The sequence below is a fragment of the Strigops habroptila genome, chromosome 15 (assembly GCF_004027225.2).
Source record: "Strigops habroptila isolate Jane chromosome 15, bStrHab1.2.pri, whole genome shotgun sequence".
NCBI classification, from domain to species: domain Eukaryota; kingdom Metazoa; phylum Chordata; class Aves; order Psittaciformes; family Psittacidae; genus Strigops; species Strigops habroptila.
Window position 1 is genome coordinate 9841148 of NC_044291.2, and position 23731 is coordinate 9864878.

The 23731-nt window shown below is 49.5% G+C and overlaps 1 protein-coding gene across 9 annotated transcripts in view; it reads right to left on the reverse strand.

Annotated features, from left to right (window-relative positions):
* The window catches only part of EHMT1 (euchromatic histone lysine methyltransferase 1), a 118651-nt gene that overhangs the window by 72668 nt on the left and 22252 nt on the right, over nucleotides 1–23731 (reverse strand). The window contains exon 1 of one of the 9 annotated variants that reach the window (XM_030506949.1): nucleotides 3646–3744. The exons of the other annotated variants lie outside the window; for them this stretch is intronic. The gene's annotated coding sequence lies outside the window, so the exon portion shown is untranslated. Of the gene's footprint in view, nucleotides 1–3645; nucleotides 3745–23731 lie in introns of those variants that run through there. 9 annotated transcript variants of the gene reach the window in all.

Below are 23731 nucleotides of genomic sequence, written 5' to 3' on the forward strand. Positions count from 1 at the left end.
CTTTTCTAACCAGCTGGTTGCAGACCCACCGCCAGGCTGGACAAGGAAGCTGTTTTTTTCATGATGTAGGTTAAGAACATGCCCCATGAAGCTTTCACCTTTATGTGACCCAAGTACTCTCCAGCAGTTTCGCCACCAAGCCAGTACGAGACAGCAGAGCACCCCCCGTCAACATCTTCTACCAGGGACCATAAAACCATAAGGTATTTCTAATCCAGAGCTCTCTGCTCTCCATTCTCTGATTCAAGGCTTGAATACCCCTTTCAGAAATCTCCCATTTTCAGGAGGAAGGCAGCAGCACAGCCACCTCCCTGCACAAAGGACACAGGGTCCCCCAGGGCTCTTGCCTCATTACCCCATTGTGTATAGCGTTTTTCAGAGCTCCCTTGCAGAGGAAGCGCAAGTGGGAGACAAGGGGAGATTTTTCCTCCTCTAGGAAGAACAGTAGCTCTGCAAAATACAGGGGTTTTCCTTATTTCCATCAGGCTCCTCTTCTTCCTGACCCTTGGGTTGCTCGATCTGAAGCTCCCTTCCAGCCTCCTCAGAAGCAATCCCAAAAGCACAACAAGCTGAAGGGATGTTCAATATAAAGAAGAACATTTCTGCTGGAATCCTGATTTGCTCCTGCACTGCTGTGAACCAGTGAACCACCCCTCAGCTCTGCCACAGGCCATTAACATGCCTCCCTTCCCTCCTCAGCCATTATGGACGACATTTCTTAACCAGAACATCCCGGGACACACTGAGTGTCCTCAGCATCCTCCAAGGGAGCCCAAATGTCCGCCTCCAGGCTCAGACAACAGCCTGGAAAGAGCAGGCAGTCACTAATGCACATTTCTGGAATGACAGCTTTCGCCACCTTTCAAACCCTGCTTTTTTTCCTTAAAGTTTCCAAGCCGTCTCCCTTCCTCCCCCTCCTCTCCCCAGCAAAGTTGAAAACTGCTCTGACTTAATAGGAAACATGAAATGTTCCCTGGGAGGCTGCATTGAGTACATCACACACACTAGGAGGAAGGGAAAAAATGGGGAAAATAAAGAAAGAGAGACTGTGTTGCGACAGCTCCTGAGATGCAAGCTCTCGGGGAGATGTTGCTATGTTTTGATAAGAATATGCATTGAGTATTTCATTTACAGGGCAATCCTAGCACTTTATTTAGAAACATATTGGCCAGACAGCTGTAATTTAGAACATACTGTATTCCTAACAGTTCCCAATTATAAACTCCTTCAGCTTTAACTTACAGTAACCACAGCTCCTTCTATTTTGGAAATCCGAAAACACCATTGCTCCCCTTCATTCAGTTATCGCATATCAAGAGCTTCTACTGTACTAACCCAGCATCCCATCTCGGAAAGAGCAGTAGGCTCATCGCTTTAACCACCCTCACTGGTTGCTCCACAGATAAATGCTTTCCTGTTAGAGTCTGGGGACAGTGGACGGGGTGGGAATCAGACCCATGTCAGCACAGAGCCCTCCTACTTGTTCCTAGTCTTCTGCCAGCAGAGCTGGCTGTGAAAATGGCTGCTCACATCCGATCCCGCTCCTGCTGTGACGGGAATGCCGGAGGAGCCTCGCGTGTTCAACGTGTCCCTGTTCCTTGACCTCACACCTTCTTGTTTTTAAGGATTAGGGTATTCACGTGAAAACAAGCAAGTTCTTCACTGGAGGAGAGGCAAAGCTTCATGGTGCTTTTGTATCTCTCCCCAAACATGGACTCGCCTATGAAGCACCGCAGTTGATGGCTCTAGAAGGAATTCTGCTGACATTATGCAATTTCTTCAAGGAACAGAAGGAGCAAATGAACTCTTTAAAAACAAAGCTCCTGCCTTCATGCAAATATCACCACTTAAGAAGAGAGGAGAAATAAAGCGAGCATGATGTGTGTACAGAATGGGCTCTAACGAGGCTGCTTTTCAGCAACTGCCATAAGGTGGCAGTGGGTCTTTAAGGCTACCTTACACCTTTCACACAGCACAATAGGAAATAATCACACCAGTGGTTTTCCAGCATCTGAAACCGTTTAAGTCAAATCTCTTCATCAAGAGAACCAGATCATACGTGAAAACTTGGGGCTGAGATCACCTCAACGCCAGAGGCACACAAGGAGAAAAAGCCACCGGGAACCATTCTGCAAAGCCATAAACGCAGCCCCCATCTGAGCCAGGGAAAATCCAACCCTTCTCTTTTCCATGTACAGTTACAATGCCATTTATTTTACATAAACATTCTCCTTTGTGCATTCATCCAACCATAAACAAGCCAGCATCTATTAACGGGTAAGAGAAGTTCTGCATGACCAGTGAGCTGGGGCTCCAGCAGCCTTTTGTGCAGGGACCATAAAAGCCACACCAGTAAGCAAACTGGTCACCAGTTAGTGCAGGGCTGACATACCAAAAGGCTCAGGAAGTGTTGAGTACACAAGAAACGCAGAACCAGGCAATAAATAGGCGAGTTACTAGAGGTAGTGAAGTGACTCCTCATGCAGATTGACCAAACTGTGTGAGACCAGCACCTGGAGCACAGCAATAAAATATCAATCCATGTTTTCTCTTTACCAGTCGCCCCTGAACTGCACTGAGAAACAGCCAGAGGTGCCCTGAAGGAAGAGCTGATGTACCTTACTGCACACAAGCTACAGATAGACCATGAGCAGAGATTCCTGTTAATAAAGTTAAACACAATAACTTCATAATAGCAGAGTATTCACAATGCCCTAAGCAGAGCAAACCTCTTGCCTTACCTTTACTTACAGGCCAGCATGGACACTCAGGAACACACCTCCCATAGGAGACAGGGTCTGTGAGGGCTGAGCCTCGCAGCCGACGTCTCCCCCTGCTCCACACGAAGCCAGATCTTCCCTGCACCTCACTCATCCAAACCTCGAGAGCCAATGTAAATGTTTTATTGGCACTTTCCCATGCAGCTTGCTTGTACAACAACTGGAGTCAATCGGCTCATGCAGCACATACCTGCTGGTGCTTACACAGTCCTTGTAAAAAGCTGGCAACTACAGGCGAAATCCAACAGCCCACCCCAGCACAACCCACAGAACCCCCTTTTCCTTCACCCCAACCCAACACATGAAACCACTGCAAGAAGCACACAAAATCTCCCAGCCAAAGGAATAAACACATCTCTATTCCCTCCTCTCCTTGCAAGTTTGGAGGACCTGGTGTGGCAAGGTTTGTTTGCAATCCTTGGAATGCTCAATAAGCCCGAAAAAGGGAGTTCGAGTGTGACATTCTTTCACCCTCCCACAGTCACAGATCTGGACTGGAACTGCGGCGCAGGTCTGTGCCCTGCAAGGCTTCCCATTAATAACAATTAGCGACCGAGCGCGCAGCCCACGACTGAGAGGCGATCACATGCCTTCCAATATGAAGGCAGCTCCAGGCAGTCCCTTGCTGCCAGCCCTGCCTGCTGTCACTGTATGTCACCTCCCCAACAGTAGACAGGGCCGTTCTTTCCATAGGTTCCCCAGCCAGTAAAGGTCAGTGGTTTAAAAGCCCTCCCCGCTGATCCGCAGGAAGCGGTTTGAAGCCATCTCATGTCAGTGGTTAACTATGCTGCTTTTGAATCAATTCCAACTGGTTTTACTTCCTCCAGTCTCCACGTTCCCCCAAGTCAGCTTGGATTTGCCCTACCTCAGTCCCGGCTGCGGGGAGCTGCTGGGTCCTTCCAGATCCTGACTCCAGGCCTATCACTCCTCCAGCCACAAATCCATCTCACTCTATGGGTGCAGCCTCCACCCCGGAGCATGCTCAGTACGGGCTGATCTCCAGCCATTTCAGAGCTTTAATGAAATGTAAGCATAAGGAAGTGTCATTAGCAAGAAGCAAAAAAAAGAAAGGTGCAGGATTCATCCCGATCTGGCCAACCTTCCTGTTTCCATCCTCTGTCAAGGAGGTGAAGCTCTTGCTGCAAGGATCACAGGCATTTTTAGGCAGCAAGCATCTCGGGTTAGAACAAAAGCCAGGAAAATCCTGTCTCAGGGAAGCCTTGTGCAAAGAAAAAGGAGCATTTTCCAGTGACACTCAAACCAGCACATTTGTCACTCTGGGCCTTCCACAAATTACAATATTTTCATGAAATGCCATTAATATTATTTTCTCCCCCCCAATGGGCTTCAACTGAGGCTTTTAGCTTGCGTTGCAAATAGTGCTCCCATCCGTCTTAAAGCTAAACCTACCCCACTCTATCCTCCATCACCTTGAAGGTTATTTTAACTCCACTTGCAAGTTAAAAAGCAGGATGAAAGAGAGCGGAAAAGAGACTGAGGTACAATGCACTTCATGCCTTGTTTTCCTAAGGAGCTGAATTCTAAAGAGAGGTTTTACACTACTCCATCACTTCTCATCTCCTCAATGCAGTAAGACTGTTTCAAAGAAGAATTAATAGAGGATTTTTATCCTTTCCAGTTTCCCAAACAACAACATATGCAAAGACACACAATGCTGATGTCCGCTGGGCATTTTCGCTGTGAGTGATCTGCCCATGGAACTTGAGTGCTCCTTAAAACCTTGTATTTCCCTATATATCCTTTGTATGTCCCCAGCACATCCCTACCAGCTCACAGAACTACTGCAGAAAGCAAAGATAGCTGACACAGAAGTAAAGCTTTGCAGGCCAGGGCAAAACCTGGTTGTTTAATCCCAAGGAAGATTTAATGCATACCCTATTCCTCATGTTCGGCTCAGGCCAGAAAAACGTCTGGATGTTCAAATCCATTACTTGTGGATGCTCATTTCCCATGCACACATGGATAATATTTCTGCCATGGGTGGACAGTGTCTGCTTCAATGCTCACATTTGGACTCTTCAAAGGAAGATTAAAAAATTAACTAAATCAAGTTACTTTATCAACACATCAGGGCGACAGATGAATGCCAAACCCCAGCTCTTTTCCTGCACCAAACTTGCAAGGTAATCACAAAAATGCCAAGAGACTTTCTGTGCAGTGCAATAAGCCACACGAAAGTCCGGACTCCCATCAGCCCACAGCACATTCATGTCAGATGCACTACACAAACAGCTCAGACTGTTGTTCTCGCATCTCCTGCCTGATGAACTCAGCCCAGGCCTCAACATCAACAGCTTTTTAACAGATTATCTGCGATACTGATCACATTTGGCCTCCGAACACCCAGCAGCCCTTTCACATCAAGCACTGGCAAGCTGCATTTTACTAAAACATTTTTGGAGCACAAATTGACCCAGGATAAATGATAATCATTTGGCTCAGGGAGCATGTGCTCAGCTCCCCTTGGAGCTCGCTGTGTGCTGGAGCATCTCCCCAAGCCCCAGGCCCTGCAGCAGGGATGTTGTTTATGGACCCCATCTTCAGCACACGATGCTCTTCTCTCCACACTACATCAGGCAACTCTGAGATGATACCACACGGTGCTTTCATCAAGCGCAGTTTGGTAAACCCTGCTGATAAATTCTGTTCTCATCCTCTCCCTTGCCTTTACATTGGAAGTGGTTTAAAATACTACTCAGACCATACAATCCTGAGGCATGTCTGCTGAATCTGGAGTGTTTGCATCTAGCACAGCTCAAGCATGTCAAATTTGTTTCCTTGGAAACAAAGACCCATTTGCAAGCATTGCCTTCTTCCTTTTTTTTAATGCAACGAAGACTCCGTACCTGCAGCTCTTGCTGATACAAAGGAATTAAAGCAGATTCACTTACCAAGAAGGTGGATAAGAGAATTATTAATTTATTTCACCAAGGAACAATTGGTTTTGCTGCACTAAGGGAAAACACCACAGTTCATCACTACTTAAAAATCCCTTTTCCCCTCAATAGATATACACTTGAGGCATTTATAGTGTTTCCTTGGGGACAGGTAAGGAAAAAGCAGCAAAGCAGAGTCATGCTTACCCGAGGCTAGGTACACTGGTTCCAGTAGAGGAACAATCTAAAGGGGAAATCCTGTATTGCTCCTACCACATCACTCCAAAAGACGCACTAGCACAGCTCAAAACACATCTGCTTTCAACACAGACTGAAGAGGCAACACCAGCTTAATACAAAAGCAGCAGTAACATCTTCTAGATAGGTTTTGGCAGTTGGAATCCAAACTTTTTCCCACCGAGGGCATGTGTGAGGGCTTAGTGGGAAGCAGCCTTTCTACGTAGCTGTAACTCTTCTCCCAGGGGCTGCTCACATCAAAGGTCCTCACGCTGGAAGCAGTAAATCCTACGGTGATGACACACAACCTCTCTGAGAGGGCAAGGAAGAGGAGTGAGGGCAGCAAGTGTCAGAGCTGAGTTATCCATGGCCTCATTTGCAGGGGCAGGCAGTGCCTCCACGCTCCAGAGTCTTCATCAGGGATTACAAGAGCTCAGCACCTTTCAAAATCTGTCAGATATGAATCAAAGAACAGTTTGGGTGGGAAAGGACCTTAAAGCTCCTCCAGTTCGAACCCCCTGCCACGGGCAGGGACACCTTCCACTAGAGCAGGTTGCTCCAAGCCCCTGTGTCCAACCTGGCCTTGAACACCGCCAGGGATGGGGCAGCCACAGCTTCTCTGGGCACCCTGTGCCAGCGCCTCAGCACCTTCACAGGGAGGAATATGGCGTAAAATGGACACACATGAGAACAGCAAATAAAATTATGGCTCCTTCAACACGCCCAACTGGAGGCTGACTCAGCACAGTTCATTTCCCAACACGATCAGGCTGGGGCTGGGTTGTAGTCTCTACTTCAGAAGACCACCTTCATATCCAAGGGAGCAGACCCAAACCTTCTCTTGTTCCTGTTAGCATCACCGCATTAGAAAAAGCCAATGGAGCTGCATGAGCAGAAGCTGACAGGAGAAAGAAAAGCCTCCTTCCTCCATATAAAGGACAAAGCCTCACGATTACCTGCCACTGGAGAATCCTGGAGTCATTGCTAGCTCCCAGTGCCTAAAGCTGATGTGAACCCTGAATGCTTCACACTTCTGGAAGCCAAGTTTTGGACTTCAATGTACCAGATACTCCAATGAGGTTCAGAGCTTGCAGAGGTTCCAGAGAAGCTGTGGCTGCCCCATCCCTGGCAGTGTTTAAGGCCAGGTCGGACACAGGGACTTGGAGCAACCTGCTCTAGTGGAAGGTGTCCCTGCCCGTGGCAGGGGGTTGGAACTGGATGGTCTTAAGGTCCTTTCCAACCCAAACCATTCTATGATTCTATGATGATACTAAGTGGGTATAATTCCCACTTACTTGCCTCACAAGGAGGCACAGAACTTAATTTTGTTAATATTTTATACTGAAGAATTCAAAATACAGCAAAACACTAGAAAAAAACAACCTAGAAAATGCTAAAATCTGATCAGTTTTAGTTTATGGCCATGGCTCCTCGTCCTGTCACTGGGCACCACTGGAAAGAGTCTGGCACCATCCTCCTGGCACCGCCTTTGAGATACTGATCTGCATTGATGAGATCCCCTCTCAGGCTGCTCTTCTCCAGACTGACCAGGCCCAGCTCCCACAATCTCTCCTCATCAGAGAGATGCTCCAGACCCCTGAGCATCCTTGTGGCCTCCACTGGACCCTCTCCAGCCGCTCCTCGTCTGTCTTGTGCTGAGGAGCCCAGAACTCCATCAAAAGCATCATGGACCTTTGGAAGCTTCTCCTCTGCTCTCATGCAGCATTACTCAGAGAAAAGACAAGCAGAAGTGCCTTGTTCTGGTTTGGTAATACTACCAGAAAGAACATAAAACAAAAGCTCAGAGGCAACAGGAAAAAGAAGGAAATCCAGAGTGTTTTTCTTCTGCAACAGGAAGCCCAATGCCAGTCTTGATCACTCTCGGGCTTCAATGAAACAAAGTCAAGCACTACCCAAGTCAGCTTCCTGTGCTCGAGCAGCTTTGTAGGACATTTGCTTGGTAGCTGCAAGCTCTGGAGTTTCACATGAAACTGATTAGTAGCTGGATCATCCCTGTCACCGACTTCAAACCCCAGCACCAGAGATCGCACCAAGACAGCTCCTTCCTGCGTGCCTCTCATTAACGACTCCTGCTGCACTTGAGGAGCTGAATTTCGGCACTGCTTCATGCACAAGCCAAGGAAAAGCAGCCAGACAGGATCTGGCCCTCCAAGAGGGATTTCCAGGATTCCCTGCTACTGGGCAACTGACAATATACAGCCAGACACTGCGAGTGGAAGGGAGGGTGTTGCACAGCATCGCCACAGCACGTTGGTTGCAGTCTGTGGGATGACCCTTCCCCAGATGGGTGAGTCAAGTGAAGAGCTGCTGCAGCACCTCTCAAACATCACTTGGCTCTTCCACTGCCTCCTCGGTGCGTTCAGCTCTTGTGACAGAGCAACACTGATGTGGGAGCTGCAGCTCTGGTCTGGCAAAGAACCCAAGAGCCACAGGTCCTGAGCTTGCTCCCGACACCCATCCTCCAAACAGCCTCAGTGGGTATGAACAGAGCTTCTCAAAATCATGGAGTCAAACAGGTTGGAAAGGACCTTCAAGATCATCCAGTCCAACCACTCCCCAGCACTGCCAAGGCCACCACTAACCCATGGCACTGAGGGCCTCGGCTACACGGGGTGTGAACACTTGCAGGGACGGTGACTCCAGCACTGCCCTGGGCAGCCTGTTCCAATGCCTGAGCACCCTTTGGGGAAGGAATTGTTCCTCAGCTCCATCTAAACCTCCCCTGGTGCAGCTTGAGGCCGTTTCCTCTTGTCCCATCACTTGTTCCTTGGGAGCAGAGACCAGCCATGTGCCTTCCTTTAGGTTTAGTGATACATTGGTTCAAATCAAAACCCCTGAGAGGAAGTAAAATCCTTCTCAGTCTTTTCAATGACTGTGTACCCTGCCCCATTCTCCTGCACACAATATGATCACAGCCTAAACAGCACAGCCCTCACGCAAGGTCCAAGAGGGACCTTCCGAGCCAGCCCGGAGCAGCCTTGGGCTCCTGCCTGCCTTGGAGACAGCTCCCTGTCTCCTCCTTACCACATGAGGTGTAAGGTATCAGCAGACACCCGATATAAACACTTGTGCTTCTAAGCCTTGACTGTGGGTAGACAATATTCTCATCCCAGCAGGAGGATTGCTCAGCAGCTTCTTCCCCCCATTGAAGAACAGGGGAGGGAAAGGCCCACTCAGATCACGACAATAATGCCATTCGCCTAGATGGTGATAAGGAAGCAGCTCTTCCCTGTGAGGGTGCTGAGGCGCTGGCACAGGGTGCCCAGAGAAGCTGTGGCTGCCCCATCCCTGGCAGTGTTCAAGGCCAGGTTGGACACAGGGGCTTGGAGCAACCTGCTCTAGTGGAAGGTGTCCCTGCCCGTGGCAGGGGGTTGGGACTGGAGGAGCTTTAAGGTCCCTTCCAACACAAACTAGTCTGGAATTCTATGATTTTATGAACTGTGGGGGATTTGAGGCAGACAAGCCAGGGTTACCTGCCTTCAAGGCACTTTAGGCCAAGGTAGCAACACATTTCAAGCATTAAAAAAACCCTGCTGAAATGAATTAAGCACCTGATTAAAGTTCATTTGTGCTACAGGGTCCCTAGAGCCAAGCTGACAAAGCCAAGAGAGGGACCACGGGATGAGCAATCCAACCAGCAAGGACCAAGCCATCAGACCTCCTCCATGGACCCTGCCACGGCTTGGACCCTCCATGTGGTGCAGTTCATAGAATAGGATCATAGAATCAGAGGATCAACCAGGTTGGAAAAGACCTTTGAGATCATCACATCCAACCAGCACTGCCAAGGCCACCACTAACCCATGCTCCAGGCCCGTGACCAGCTCCGTTGCCCTTCTCTGGCCCCGCTCCAGCACCTCAATGTCTCTCTCAGTTCCCGGCCACAAACACCAGGCAGAAGAAGGGTTGAGGCTGGTTCCTCCCCGACCCCTCCCCAGCTCGCCCACTTGCTTTTGCAGAGGACATTTACAGCAATAACCTCCACCCCTTTATATGCCTTGTATTGTCACTGGCTTTCTTCCATCATGAGTGATTAACAATCCCCATTTATCATCATGTAGTTATTCTTTAAAACAATAAAGGACAATGCATTGAAGATTTAGGGGTTTGCTTCCTTTCTAAAAACCCCAAACTCTTCCACAGAAAATGTGATTTATAGTAAAGAGGAAAAAAGTAAAGCATGGCTGAATTTTGAGCCTACCAACCTTCTACACTGCCCTTTTTGTGTCTGACAACAGAGAGGCGTGAATGCTATCAAGTCACACACAGGTACTGGCAACACAATCCTGCTCCGTGCCACTTCCCAGCGAGGTGATCATTTTAACACAACACAAGCTGCCATGCAATCACAACAGATCCAAAACAAAGGGCTGCTGAAATACCAAGCCACCCTCATTTTTACCCTTGAAGCATGAACAAGGCACCAAAATAGAGCTGCTTTTGCAGTGTGTCGTCTTCAAAAGCAAAGAGCCCCCCATTATAAAGCCACACAGGAGGGATATTTTTGACATACTCTATATTATGAATGTGTCCCAAGGCACCGCAGGTCCCTTTGCCATCCGCTCCAGCATGAGTAACATGAAGCCCTTCCTCAGCACAGCTGCATTTAAAGCAGAAGAAAAGGGGGCCCTGCCTTAGCACGAGGCGTTTAACAACTGGGAGGGGAAAATAAAACCATAATAAATAAATACTCATAAAGACAAAGCGCTGCTGCAGCCCAAGGCCTTACCTGTGGGATGAAAGAGGTGCAGAGGGAGCAGCACCTTCAGTGCAGAGGCTCCATGCTGCTGGAGCCACTGGCGCAGGGCGAAGTAGGCAGGAGACAACTGGCTCCTATGTGCTGCTGAGCCAGATCAGAGGCATTTTGTCCATGGTGATCTTTAGGAAACCCCAATGGAGTGGGGAATCAACAGTAAAAACCTCTGAAGGAAAAGCTGGCATGATGCATCGAGTCACAGAATCAACGAGGTTGGAGAAGACCTTCAAGATCATCAAGTCCAACCATTCCCCAGCACTGCCAAGGCCACCACTAACCCATGGCACTGAGGCCTCGGCTACACGGGGTGTGAACACTTGCAGGGACGGTGACTCCAGCACTGCCCTGGGCAGCCTGTTCCAATGCCTGAGCACCCTTTGGGGAAGGAATTGTTCCTCAGCTCCATCTAAACCTGCCCTGGTGCAGCTTGAGGCTGTTTCCTCTTGTCCCATCCCTTGTTCCTTGGGAGCAGAGACCAGCCCCTCCTGGCTCCATCCTCCTGTCAGGCAGTTGCAGAGAGCGATAAGGTCCCCCCTGAGCCTTCTCTTCTCCAGACTAAACCCCCCAGGTCCCTCAGCCGTTCCTCATCAGACCTGTTTGGCCGTGCTGGCTTTTTAGATCCCCATCAAGGATTTTGGGAGGGCTAAAACAGCACATCCATGTGCTCTGCACCACGGGAGGTGACAATGAGTGTGCTCAAAGGGAGCAACGTCTTTCCAGTACGCCACGGCCACAGCCCCGTCCCATTGCGAGCGAAAGCAAGGAGCCGGGATGCTGCGCCGCTCCCAGAGCCTGGCAGGGGGAAGGAGGCAAATCCAGACCATTTTTTAAGCTCTCTTGATCATTCCTTGGAATAAAATTTAAAAAAAGAATAACTCACGGAGCGATTAAAATGTGCAAACATTCTGCTTGCTGTTCCGACTGCCACATTTAATATTTCAAACAACATCCAAGGCCAATATTGTTGCTTAATTTAACATAACTGGATCCCGACTGCATTTCTAACAGATTAAACCACAGAAATATCCACATGTTTTAATGAGGATTTGGCACTACTCGGCGCCAAACAGATTTTAGCAATATTTTTGGACTACAAGTTCTTGCAGAAGAAAAGAAGCCCCTTTGGTGCTGGACCTGCATTCCCTGCACTGAAGCTTTTTTGGATTTAAGTTGAATTGAAAACCTAAATATTCAATGCCATTAGAATCTGAGCAACATCTGGGCAATATTCTTTGCCTCACAGAAGATTTTAGCCAGCTCTGCAGAGGCTCACTCATGTTGCTGAGGCAGAAGGGCTCCTCTTACGTTTGCATGCTTCACTCTCGGTCTGTAGTTTCTATGCCAACAAGCACTTGTAACTCCTTCAAAAGCACATTTGGAAGTGGGGGGAGATGGAAGATTTGAAATGGGATAAAGGGTTTTTTTAGTTTGAGGGGGTTTGTTGTTGTGGTTTTTCCCCCAAATCTAACTCATCCCTTCCTTTTGTATTGCTGTGAGCTCTGGACACCTCAGAAAGGCCCAACAACCATCACCTCAGCCACGGCAACTCTTCCAACGTGCTTCAAAAAGCAGCGATGACTTCCTAAGAGGAAAGTTGCTTCAGTCAATCTGATGTGTAAAAATATATTCACATATATATGAAAGTTGGGGCTGTTCAGCCTGGAGAAGAGAAGCTGCGTGGAGACCTCAGAGCAGCTTCCAGTGTCTGAAGGGGGCTACAAGGATGCTGGAGAGGGACTCTGCATCAGGGACTGTAGTGATAGGACAAGGGGTGATGGGTTCAAACTGAAACAGGGGAAGTTCACGTTAGGTATAAGGAAGAAGCTCTTCCCTGTGAGGGTGCTGAGGCGCTGGCACAGGGTGCCCAGAGAAGCTGTGGCTGCCCCATCCCTGGCAGTGTTCAAGGCCAGGTTGGACACAGGGGCTTGGAGCAACCTGCTCTAGTGGAAGGTGTCCCTGCCCGTGGCAGGGGTTGGAACTGGATGAGCTTTAAGGTCCCTTCCAACCCAAACCACTCTGTGATTCTATGAGTCTTTATACTCAGCTAAATATATACATATTATTCCAGTTCTCTCTCCAAAGAATCAATGTGTCTCTTCAGACAACAGCTCCATGCAAATTTATGTGTCGATTTACCACTGCAGTGTACGGGGCCTGCGTGAGTGTCCAAATCCCAAGGAAAACTCAACAGAGACCAGCAGCCACCACTGAGTGGTCACTCAAACCCCAGCAGTTTGAGTTTCAACCAGGTTTTTGGAAGTGATGCCTCCCCTTCCTCCCTACCCCAGACCAATTTAACAGTGAACACTCGTGCTCAGCACGGAGACAACCACAGACACTAAAAAGCAAAGTAAACCACCCAAAGCAGACAATAGTATTGATCTTACAAAAATAAGAGGAAAAGCTGTATTTTTTGACACAGATGCAGCCTACTAGATACATGGCCAGTGTAAATTCCTCTTCCACCTGGAGTTCACACACAGAATCTAGCAATGCCTTTGGAGCTGCCACCTCAGGAAGGCCAGCTCATTGTGAAGGTGTCCAACAGAAAAACCAGTCATATCCTCGGCTGCTTCACAGAAAGGACAGTGGAACAAGCTGTTGCCACCAAAGGGCAGGAGCACCAGGGTTTTTCTGGAGCTGGATGGGCAGCACAAGCAGTGTGGCACCTACCACCGCCTGCTCCTTGTGGTCTTTTTGTCTATGAGCTCCAGAGAATGAAAGACCTGAACACAGAGATACAGCCAGCACTAAACATTCATTTGCAGGCTCATTGCTAATGATGGAGATGTATTAGCCCCTTCACTCCACCTCCTGTGCACATGTAATGTGTAACCTGAGGCGCGGGGAGGGGAGAGGAAGGAAAGGCTGCTGACGTCATGCAATAATCAATCATAGAATCCCAGCCTGGTTTGTGTTGGAAGGGACCTTAAAGCTCCTCCAGTTCCAACTCCCTGCCATGGGCAGGGACACCTTCCACTAGAGCAGGTTGCTCCAAGCCCCTGTGTCCAACCTGGCCTTGAACACTGCCAGGGATGGGGCAGCCACAGCTTCTCTGGGCACCCTGTGCCAGCGCCTCAGCACCCTCACAGGGAAGAGCTTCTGCCTCAGAGCTCATCTCAATCTCCCCTCTGGCAGGTTAAAGCCATTCCCCTTGGCCTGTCCCTACAGGCCCTTGTCCAAAGCCCCTCTCCAGGTTTCCTGGAGCCCCTTTAGGCACTGGAGCTGCTCTAAGGTCTCCCCTTCAGGAGCTTTCTCTTCTCCAGGCTGCCCCAGCCCAGCTCTCTCAGCCTGGCTCCAGAGCAGAGCTGCTCCAGCCCTCACAGCATCTCCATGGCCTCCTCTGGACTCGCTCCAACCTAACCACAAGACCAGGAGAAGATACTCGAGGACCCCAATATATGATAAACTTCTCTTACTTGAGCTAGATGGGGGATACAAAGGAAGGCAGAGTGGATGCCCTTAGCCCAAGCACAATGTTCACTGCACTGCTGTTCTGGCAGGGCATCAGTTCCTTCCCTTCCTACACAACCGTAGATGATGCTGCGCATCAGACAGCTGATTTCATCAGCAACTCGGGATTTGTTTTTGCAAGCAGGGATCAGGATGAGATCCAGGAAGGGCAAAACCTCCCTCGGGAACAGGAGACAAAAGGACAAGATTAGCAGTATGGTGGCAGAGACTAAAAACAACCTATGTATTTTCAAAATCTCTATTGTCTGACGGGACTAGTAACAGCCCCCAGCTAACAACCACAGTTAGCCCTGCAAAGAGCCATCAAAAGATCAGCAGCAAAGGCTACATCTGTAAAATTCCTCTGATTTGAGACAGGCCTATAGGTCACTGCCTAGCACACGAAATGCCTCGAGCACAAAGAAGGTGCCTCGCAAAATATCACCATTAACACCCACTGTCCAGCCTTTGCCGCGTCTTAGGAAGGGGCAGCCTCCTCTCCCCCAGCTCCTGCCCTCTGAGGTTCCCTGCCACTATTTCACAACCTTTGCCATTTCAAAAGACCTCCTGGCAGCCATGCCAGGAGCACGGAGCTGCTTTACACAACACTCTGCGTGATCGATCAATGCAGGCTTCTCCCTCCACATCACGCACACGTTGCTCACGCTGCCTATGGATCAGGACCATAACCGCTGTAAAATAAGAGTGTTTTCACCTAATTCCATGGGCTGTATGGGTTTGTACTAGCTGGAAATACAGCTCCATCTGTGATCAAAGAGACTGAGCCTAAAATATGTAACCAACAGCGACTTTTGACAGAGAGGAGGTGGCCAGCTGAGTGTTCTCTGTCTGGGCAACTTCTTCCATGCTGTGCACGACAAGCCAAGTGCACCCACAGCAAGAAACAGCAATGCCTACCAGGTACAGAATGAACAAACCCGGGTGGGTTTATGCTGCTGCCTACACCTACACCCCCCAGGACGTCTGAAAGGGGAGGAGAGAGAAACCTCTCCTATTAAGAGTAGGGAGAGTGATTCTAAATCAATCTTTGGCAAAATGAAAGCCTGTTGAGACTGGTGTTAATGAATTCCCCTGCCAGATTTAAGGTGTTTAACGGAAAACAAAGGATTGTGTGTGCACAGCAGAGCAGGTGAGACCCGAGGAGGATATTCACACACTTGGTTTACATTCCCTGCATTCACTCTAACCAGGAGAGTCTCTCTCCCTCCCCTGTGCTAAGGGCCATTTGGGCCATGAACGGCTACCTCAGTCCCTGGAGTTGGGTGGTATTAAAATACTTCCACTGTCCTTCTGCTTGAGATGGCAGCACAAAACTCTGGCTGTAAATCATCGAATCATGGAATAGCTTGGGTGAGAAGGGACCTTAAAGCTCCTCCAGTTCCAACCCCACCATGGGCAGGGACACCTTCCACTGGAGCAGGTTGCTCCAAGCCCCTGTGTCCAACCTGGCCTTGAACACTGCCAGGGATGGGGCAGCCACAAATGCAAGAGATGGTCACACGTGCTCCTCAGCTCATGGCAGTACCATGGGGCCATGGTTCTTGTGCCAAGCCTTCGCCCAGTGGCTCTCTTATGGGATTGAAGCAGCAGCCAAGTAAGACAAATCACTGTTAGCTGGACCAAGTGCTACAGAATGATCATGAAAGTGAATTAACTCCCACCCTTCTCTCACCCATGATAGATTACACTGCTCCTTTGGAGCAATTCCACATAAGGGGAGAGGGGAACATCTGTCAAATATGAGGAATTTATTGCCATGTGGTTTCCTGTGTTGAAACACAGCCTGAAACTGTCCCCAGCACCTCTGGTAATGCTACGAGATGAGGAATGAGCCAGGGCCACATCCAGATCTGGTGCCAGCACCTTTTCCCTGCATACGATGGATATCAGCTTCACATCTGCTGCCCTACACATGGGAGCTCACACCTGGATGGGCAATGCTTATGGGGACATGAAACATGGAGTCACAGAATCAATCAGGTTGGAAAAGACCTTCAAGATCATCAAGTCCAACCATTCCCCAGCACTGCCAAGGCCACCACTAACCCATGGCACTGAGGGCCTCGGCTACACGGGGTGTGAACACTTGCAGGGACGGTGACTCCAGCACTGCCCTGGGCAGCCTGTTCCAATGCCTGAGCACCCTCTGGGGAAGGAATTGTTCCTCAGCTCCATCTAAACCTGCCCTGGTGCAGCTTGAGGCCGTTTCCTGTTGTCCCATCCCTTGTTCCTTGGGAGCAGAGACCAGCCCCCTCCTGGCTCCATCCTCCTGTCAGGCAGTTGCAGAGAGCGATAAGGTCCCCCCGAGCCTTCTCTTCTCCAGACTAAACCCCCCAGGTCCCTCAGCCGTTCCTCATCACACTTGTGCCCCAGGCCCTGCACCAGCTCCAGTGCCCTTCTCCGGCCCCGCTCCAGCACCTCAATGTCTCTCTTGTAGAGAGGGGCAGAAACCCTCTTCATTACACAAGACCCTTGCTTTAACATTGTGCTTTCTCTCTTCACCCACCCTCAGTGTAATTCCCCATTGGAAGCAGGGCCATCCCTAGCTCCAAGTTTCTATGTATTTCTCAAAGCTTGCTGGAATGAAACTGGAAAGCGCGGTGGAGAACAGGATCACCACTCCCAACACCGCTCTGGCTCTGGAGCTGTGCCACTGCTCCCACCCCAGCTCCACCAGCACGCCCGGCTTTCGGGAGCTGGAGCGTGTAGCCTGCTATAGAAAATAAATGTGTTAGCTGATAAAATATGAAACTCCCTTCCTCAACCAACGCACCCACAAAGCTCTAATTTAGCTCTGAGATTCATCATTGAATATTACATCACTTTGGAGCCTTTTAAGGAAGCATCCCAGCATCTTCCCAAATTAATCAGGTAACTTTTGAGCCTTTTAAGGAAGTATTCCAGTGTTTTCCTAAATTTATCAGGTAACTTTTTCAGCCAGGCAAAGTTAAAAATAACCAAGAGCCAGATGGGTGGCAGTGAAAAACTCTTGGAGGGAAGATTTTGTCCCATCATACCTGCAAAGGAAGTCCTTGTCGATCATACAATGGTTTGTGTTGGGAAGGGACCTTAAAGCTCCTCCAGTTCCAACCCCCTGCCACGGGCAGGGACACCTTCCACTAGAGCAGGTTGCTCCAAGCCCCTGTGTCCAACCTGGCCTTGAACACTGCCAGGGATGGGGCAGCCACAGCTTCTCTGGGCACCCTGTGCCAGCGCCTCAGCACCCTCACAGGGAAGAGCTTCTGCCTTAGATCTAACCTGAACTTCCCCCGTTTCAGTTTGAACCCATCACCCCTTGTCCTGTCACTACAGTCCCTAATGAAGAGTCCCTCCCCAGCATCCTTGTAGCCCCCTTCAGACACTGGAAGCTGCTCTGAGGTCTCCACGCAGCTTCTCTTCTCCAGGCTGAACAGCCCCAATGTTCTCAGCCTGTCTTCATACAGGAGGTGCTCCAGCCCCTGATCACCCTCGTGGCCTCCTCTGGACTTGCTCCAACAGCTCCATGTCCTTCTTAAGTTGTTGCCCCCAGCGCTGCACACAGTGCTGCAAGTGGGGTCTCACCAGAGGGGGGAGAATCACACCTCCAAGCACTGCTGTACCTTTCCAGCAAACACCCAAGGACAACACACCCCATTAATGCTGAATCACTTGAGGGCTTCCATCACAGGCAGCCCATATTGCCAGCAAAATCCTAGAGCAGACTTGCACTATCTATCTGCCACAGCAGGCTTGACCCCATTTTCTTACTGCAGAGTGAAAATATCCCAACAAACCCTCCTAATCCTGCAGGACACAGGGCAAACAGCACTCCAGGACTCCTTCAATACCACCCGATTAAACACAAACATGCCCCGACAGTAGTTCAACGATTTTAAACATTCACCATCTTTTCATTTCAGATTTAGGCACTTTGCCTGGCAACTGTCTGAAGGGCAAATCATTACAGAAATAGGGAGAGAATTCATTTTCCTTTATTCTGGAAGAGGGGATTATTGGAATAAATAAAATAATCAGCTTAGACAAGAGCACGATTGACAACTTATGAAAAACAAAGGACTTCTTTTCATTTTGCTTTCCAAGGAAAAGATGTTGTTGGATGGAGTTTGCAAGGGAAGTGCAGAAGTTCTGGAGTTAAATAACCTTGGGCTGCTAACTCCCAAATAACTCCCTGCACGTCACTTCAGGCTGTCACTTCAGACACTCTGAGAGCCACTTTTTTTCAATATATTTAATAGAGCAACTTAGAACACCCCCAGCAAAGATACAAAAGCTACCTCCCAATCCCATTTTGCACAGAAGTAAATCTGAAGCAGCCCTAGTCCGAGTGGGAAAGGTGGGAAAGGAGCCCTGGGAGTGAGCACAGCCCCAGCACTAAGCACTGACCACAGCAGGTCACCACTTTTTAGGGTCCCCTTCCCATCCAAATCTCTCCCCCCCCATAAATCCACACTAAGTTCCTTTGAGACTAATGAGTTTATCTGGATTTCAAGCACTGTGGAAGATACTGGAACCTGTTTCAAATCAAGCAAAGGAAGGTTATATGCTAATGCTTGCTGATGAATGCAAAGGAGAGGAGCTGTCTAATCAATGCCAGCCCGTAGCACTCGATGCTCAGCATCATGATTAACATGGTTAAAGGAGCATCAGATACACTGTGACTTGCACATACAGCTACCTATCTGAATTAAGTTGAAGGCAAGGCATTTAACTCCCAAACCCCAAACCTAACTTCTCCCAGCGGGAGAAGTGAACAAGAGGAAAAGGAACCTTCCAGTTCGTATCAGCGAGAGATGAAGCTGTTATTTACTGAGCAAATTTGGGGATATCTCTTTCTGAAGGACTCTTCTAATAACCAGTGTGAGTTATAAAAATAGCAGGGAAACTGTGGTTCAAGGTTGCTATAGCCTCAAAAAAGAAGCAGGGATAATTAACTGATGGAGGCACAGCTTCCCGGGAACACTAAGGACTGTAAAAGTACTGAGGAATCAAATTGATGATCTGGAAAATAAGATGAGACTAAGAATGATCAGGTTAGTGGGGGCTCCTGGAGGAGCAGAAGCAGAAGAACAAGACTCCTGGCTTGCAGTGGATTGTTAAGGGGGTTTGGGACGAATAACTTCTGCTGTTCCCATCGTGTCCCAGTGATCCATGTCCCCAGACAGGCCAGTCACATAGCACCCTGCACCCCACCTGGAGAAGGAGCTTGCTTGTGCATCAAGGAGCCATATCCTTAAACCAGCTCCAAGCCTGGTTCCTGGATCCAGCACTGTTCCCCTGTGAGGAACAGAGGGAAATGTGTGACTCCAGATGTTCCCTTCACTATCTTCAGCACTGTATGGATTCCGGGTACCCGGGTGCAGCCGCATCACTGCAGCTGGAGACAGCGCCACTAGGAAGAGCTCCTGCGTGTTCCAGCACTCCTGTCCTTCCCACAGGGAACAGCCATTCCTCCTGTTCCCTTCAGCACCTGTACCCTTCCCACAGGGAACAGCCATTCCTTCTGTTTGCTTCTGGAGCTGTAAATCACCGTGGCAGCAAGTAGGTCACAGACTAGATGACGCTTGAAGAATCACCTGCAGTTCATTTCCTCTTCTTTCCTTCCCCTCACCCTTGTTTTAAGGAGCCACCAAGGCTCCTCACCACCTCCTTTAATGCCATCCTCCTCCTCTGGTCCTCTCCTCCTCCTCTGCCATGCTCAAAGCCCCGGCTCCTGCATTCCTGCTCTCTCCCTGCTCTGTTTAATCCCATCTTTCACCACAGGTAGATGCAGGTCTTTAAAGCAGGATTTCTCTTCCATCTTCCCTTTCTCCACAGACCCTGTTTTTCCAAGCAGAACCTAACACACTGTATTGCTTCTCTAACACACGGAAACCAAAATGTATGTCCTATACACTGATCAATTCAGTAATCCTCATCCACCACAGGAATCCCAGCCTGGTTTGGATTGGAAATGACCTTAAAGCTCCTCCATTTCCAACCCCTGCCACGGGCAGGGACACCTTCCACTAGAGCAGGTTGCTCCAAGCCCCTGTGTCCAACCTGGCCTTGAACACTGCCAGGGATGGGGCAGCCACAGCTTCTCTGGGAAAAGTCTGTGCCAGCGCCTCAGCACCCTCACAGGGAAGAGCTTCTGAATGTCTAATCTCCATCTCCCCTCTGGCAGGTTAAAGCCATTGTGGAATGCTGTGGAATATTGTGGAATGTGGTTATTCTACTAACTTCACAGCCAGGTTAAAAAATGCAGCTCCTTCGTCTGTGCCTGTAAGTTCACTCATTAATCCTCATGGAGATGGGGGTAGTGAGTCCCCTTTGCCAGCTGCTGCTTTCGGGATGCTCCAGCCCTTTCCCAGGAGCACAGGAGATGGTGGAGATGCTGAAAGGCCCTTCCTGGCCTCACCCTGCATGCACAGGGAGGGCTCAGAACAGTGGGAGGGCACCACAAAAGGGCACAAGGCAAGGCTACAGCAGCAAGGAGCTAGTTGAGAGCGTTAAGGAAGAAGTTGAGATGCTGCCATGAGCTGGATTTCAAAGTGTCCAGGCAGGCAGGAGAGCAGGAGATAAAACCTCTCTTCCAAGGGAACCTCGGGGAGGCACGAGGGTGGAGGAACACTGTGTTACAGAAAATCCTGCCACAGCTTACAGCAGAATGACGACTCATCACAGCAAGTAATTACAAGGCTCCTATCATAATGGCTGGGTTTAAAGCCATTGCCAATTGACTACAGGTTGGCTGAAGCAGTTAGAAGAGAGAGAAGCAAAGATACCAGGCTTTGAAGTGGTCATCATCTGATTAAGTAAAGCCTGGGACTTTGATGCAGTGTGTTCCCCAGCACAGTGACTTTCTCCTCCCTGTGGCTGCCAGGGCTGCAGAAGGTTTCTTTAGATGCACCTGAAAGATTTAGTTCCAGTTTGTTCTTTCTGTTTTGAACACAGTCCTTGGCTGCTATGATACCAAAGAGGTGAGCAAGTCCCAAACGCAGGTTTCAGTTCCTCCCCTGAACAAAGTTGTGCTGATGGAGAAAGAGGCAGAACTGGCCATACAGGCAGTTTCCACAGAAATCTAAGGACTGGAGCCTGCAAATTCAGGCAGCGAATCCTCCTGGAAAGCCCAAGTCACCCACGTCCATCAGAGCACGCCGGAGTCCCTGGCGCTGCATTCCCCACATGCACCACAGCCCACACGGCCCCATCCACACTCACAGATGAGTTTAACATCCGAGGTCACAGTTTTGGGTGGGATCCACCTCTGTTCTTCCCAGATGACTCCATCCACAGCACTGGCTGCTGCCTCCACCACTGATGCCCCTGTTCTCCATAGGAAACAGCGCACCGCCACTACAGCCATGCCCCGTGCCCTCGGCTGCTGGGGCTCACAGCAGAGCCTGCACCCATACTGGTGGGCTGTGAGCTGCCCAAGCAGAGGAACCAACATAGAATCGCAGCCTGGTCTGTGTTGGAAGGAACCTTAAAGCTCATCTAGTTCCAACCCCCTGCCACGGGCAGGGACACCTTCCACTAGAGCAGGTTGTTCCAAGCCCCTGTGTCCAACCTGGCCTTGAACACTACCAGGGATGGGGCATTCACCAGGCATGTGCAGAGTTCCTTCCACAGAGCCCATGAACACATCCACAGACCTTAAACCAAGCAGAAATGAAATCTGGTTGTAATTATTTTTTCCTTTCGGACTCCTCACCTCCAGGCTTGCTGGAAAGGAGCTGGATGCCCTCTAAGAGCAGCCTTGCACAACAGGGAGCAGCTCTGGGTTGAGGCTCTCACTAAAGCTGCTCCAATCCGGAGACATAGAGTCCCCAGACCACCAAAGGCATGGTGAGACTGGAGCGTGGTGCTCCATGCTGGGGGCTTTTCTCAGCCACTGAAAATAGCTCATTCTGTCCATTTTACTCTAAAACCAGAAGAGGAGGAGGGCTTTACTCTTTAGCTTTGAGCCCAAAGGCATGGCACTAAGGAAACAGTGTCACCTCTGTCCTTTCATTGAGCCTTTCCCCTGTTCTCTCATGCCAGAGATGCCTGCCCTGGTACTGGAGACCAAAGGAAAAAGCTTAAAGCTGGTCTAAATCCATTGTAGAGATGAACTTGATTCCCTTTCCCACTGAGGTTGCAATAAGGACTGAGATGACATCCCCATCCCTGAAGTCACCCACTGCAGAAGGGATCAACAGTGATGCCCTGTCCTATGGGAGCTGGGGACAAGCCCCCTGCTCCAGCACATGGACCAGGCCTGGGGCCTCTGGGTCCTGCACTGGTAAAGCAGCCCCTCACCTACTTCAGGTTAAAGATGTATTTGTGCTACACCTTGATCATACATTTTAAGGTTTAACTTTCTTGCTTTCACCTTTGCTTTTCTAAAAACTATTTCCCAACCCTTCAAACAAATGCACTTTAACCAGAAGCTGATCGTTCTCCTCCGAACTGAACCCCCCTTGTCATGGTGACAGATACATCGCTGGCGTAAGATAAAAATGTGACATAGAAAACACTCCTCCACCACTGAGAAACTGAATCCCGACAGCCACGGTCCTCCAAGAGACAAGTCTTTGTTCCCACGATTTCCAAAACAGCATCCTGAAAACAACATCCCTCCCTGCACAGATTCATATTGCTGTATCTCTATCATTTTCCTTACACCCATCAAAACGAATATGTAATTAACCCACCCTCAATAGAAATTACAATGATTCTGAAACAGCAAGAAACAATCTCTCTGCATGTGGTAGCTAATTATTCCCCCTACGCACCCAGCCACCAATGTTCCCTAAACCCATCCAGGGAACAGACAAGCTGTGCCAGCCAGAGCTTCTGGAAAGAAGGGGAAAAGGAGGGACTAAGCGAAAACCCTCAACATTGGGGTGCTAAAATCGTCTTCCAATGCTCAGTACCTTGAGCTCAGCCAAGTCTACAGCACTGCCCTTCAGCAGTCACCCACCAGCAACAGCACCCATTGCACGTGAGCTGACAGACACCACGGGATGAGTCCAGTGGGAGCCACTGACATGTGCAAAATGATGGAGTTGTTATTCCCTTCTTCACACCACTCCAAGGAAGCAGGGAGCCACTTCCCAACACATGCTGTTGGATATAAATTTAACACCAGGACCACTGTCCTAGCCATGCAACACAGGAATTTTCAGTAGCACAGGCAGAGTTGCACCTATTATTACTATTCCCTGCTCGAAGGAGGAAGGGTGTGCCCTTCTTCCACTGGGACACAGTCCTGGAGACCTGCTAGGAGTGATCTCCAACAGCTCCAGCTCCAGGGGAGCAATTCATTCCATTTAGGTACACACTCACGCCATGCCCTCCCCGCCCCCCCAGCCAGGCAAGTTCTGCTGACAGTTCACCTCCATTTCCTCCTCATCCCGAAGGATTAGCTGGATGTTTCTAACAGTGAAGGACGCAGGTTGTGGTTAATGAGCACTGCCTCTCCCAGCCCAAGCTCGGCGCTGGCTGAAGCAGCCAGAGACAAAGCAAACCACTGGGTGCTCCTGCTCGACATCCTGGCAGCCCCAGGTTGGCTCTCCAGCGCTCTAAGTACATGGAAGCTCATC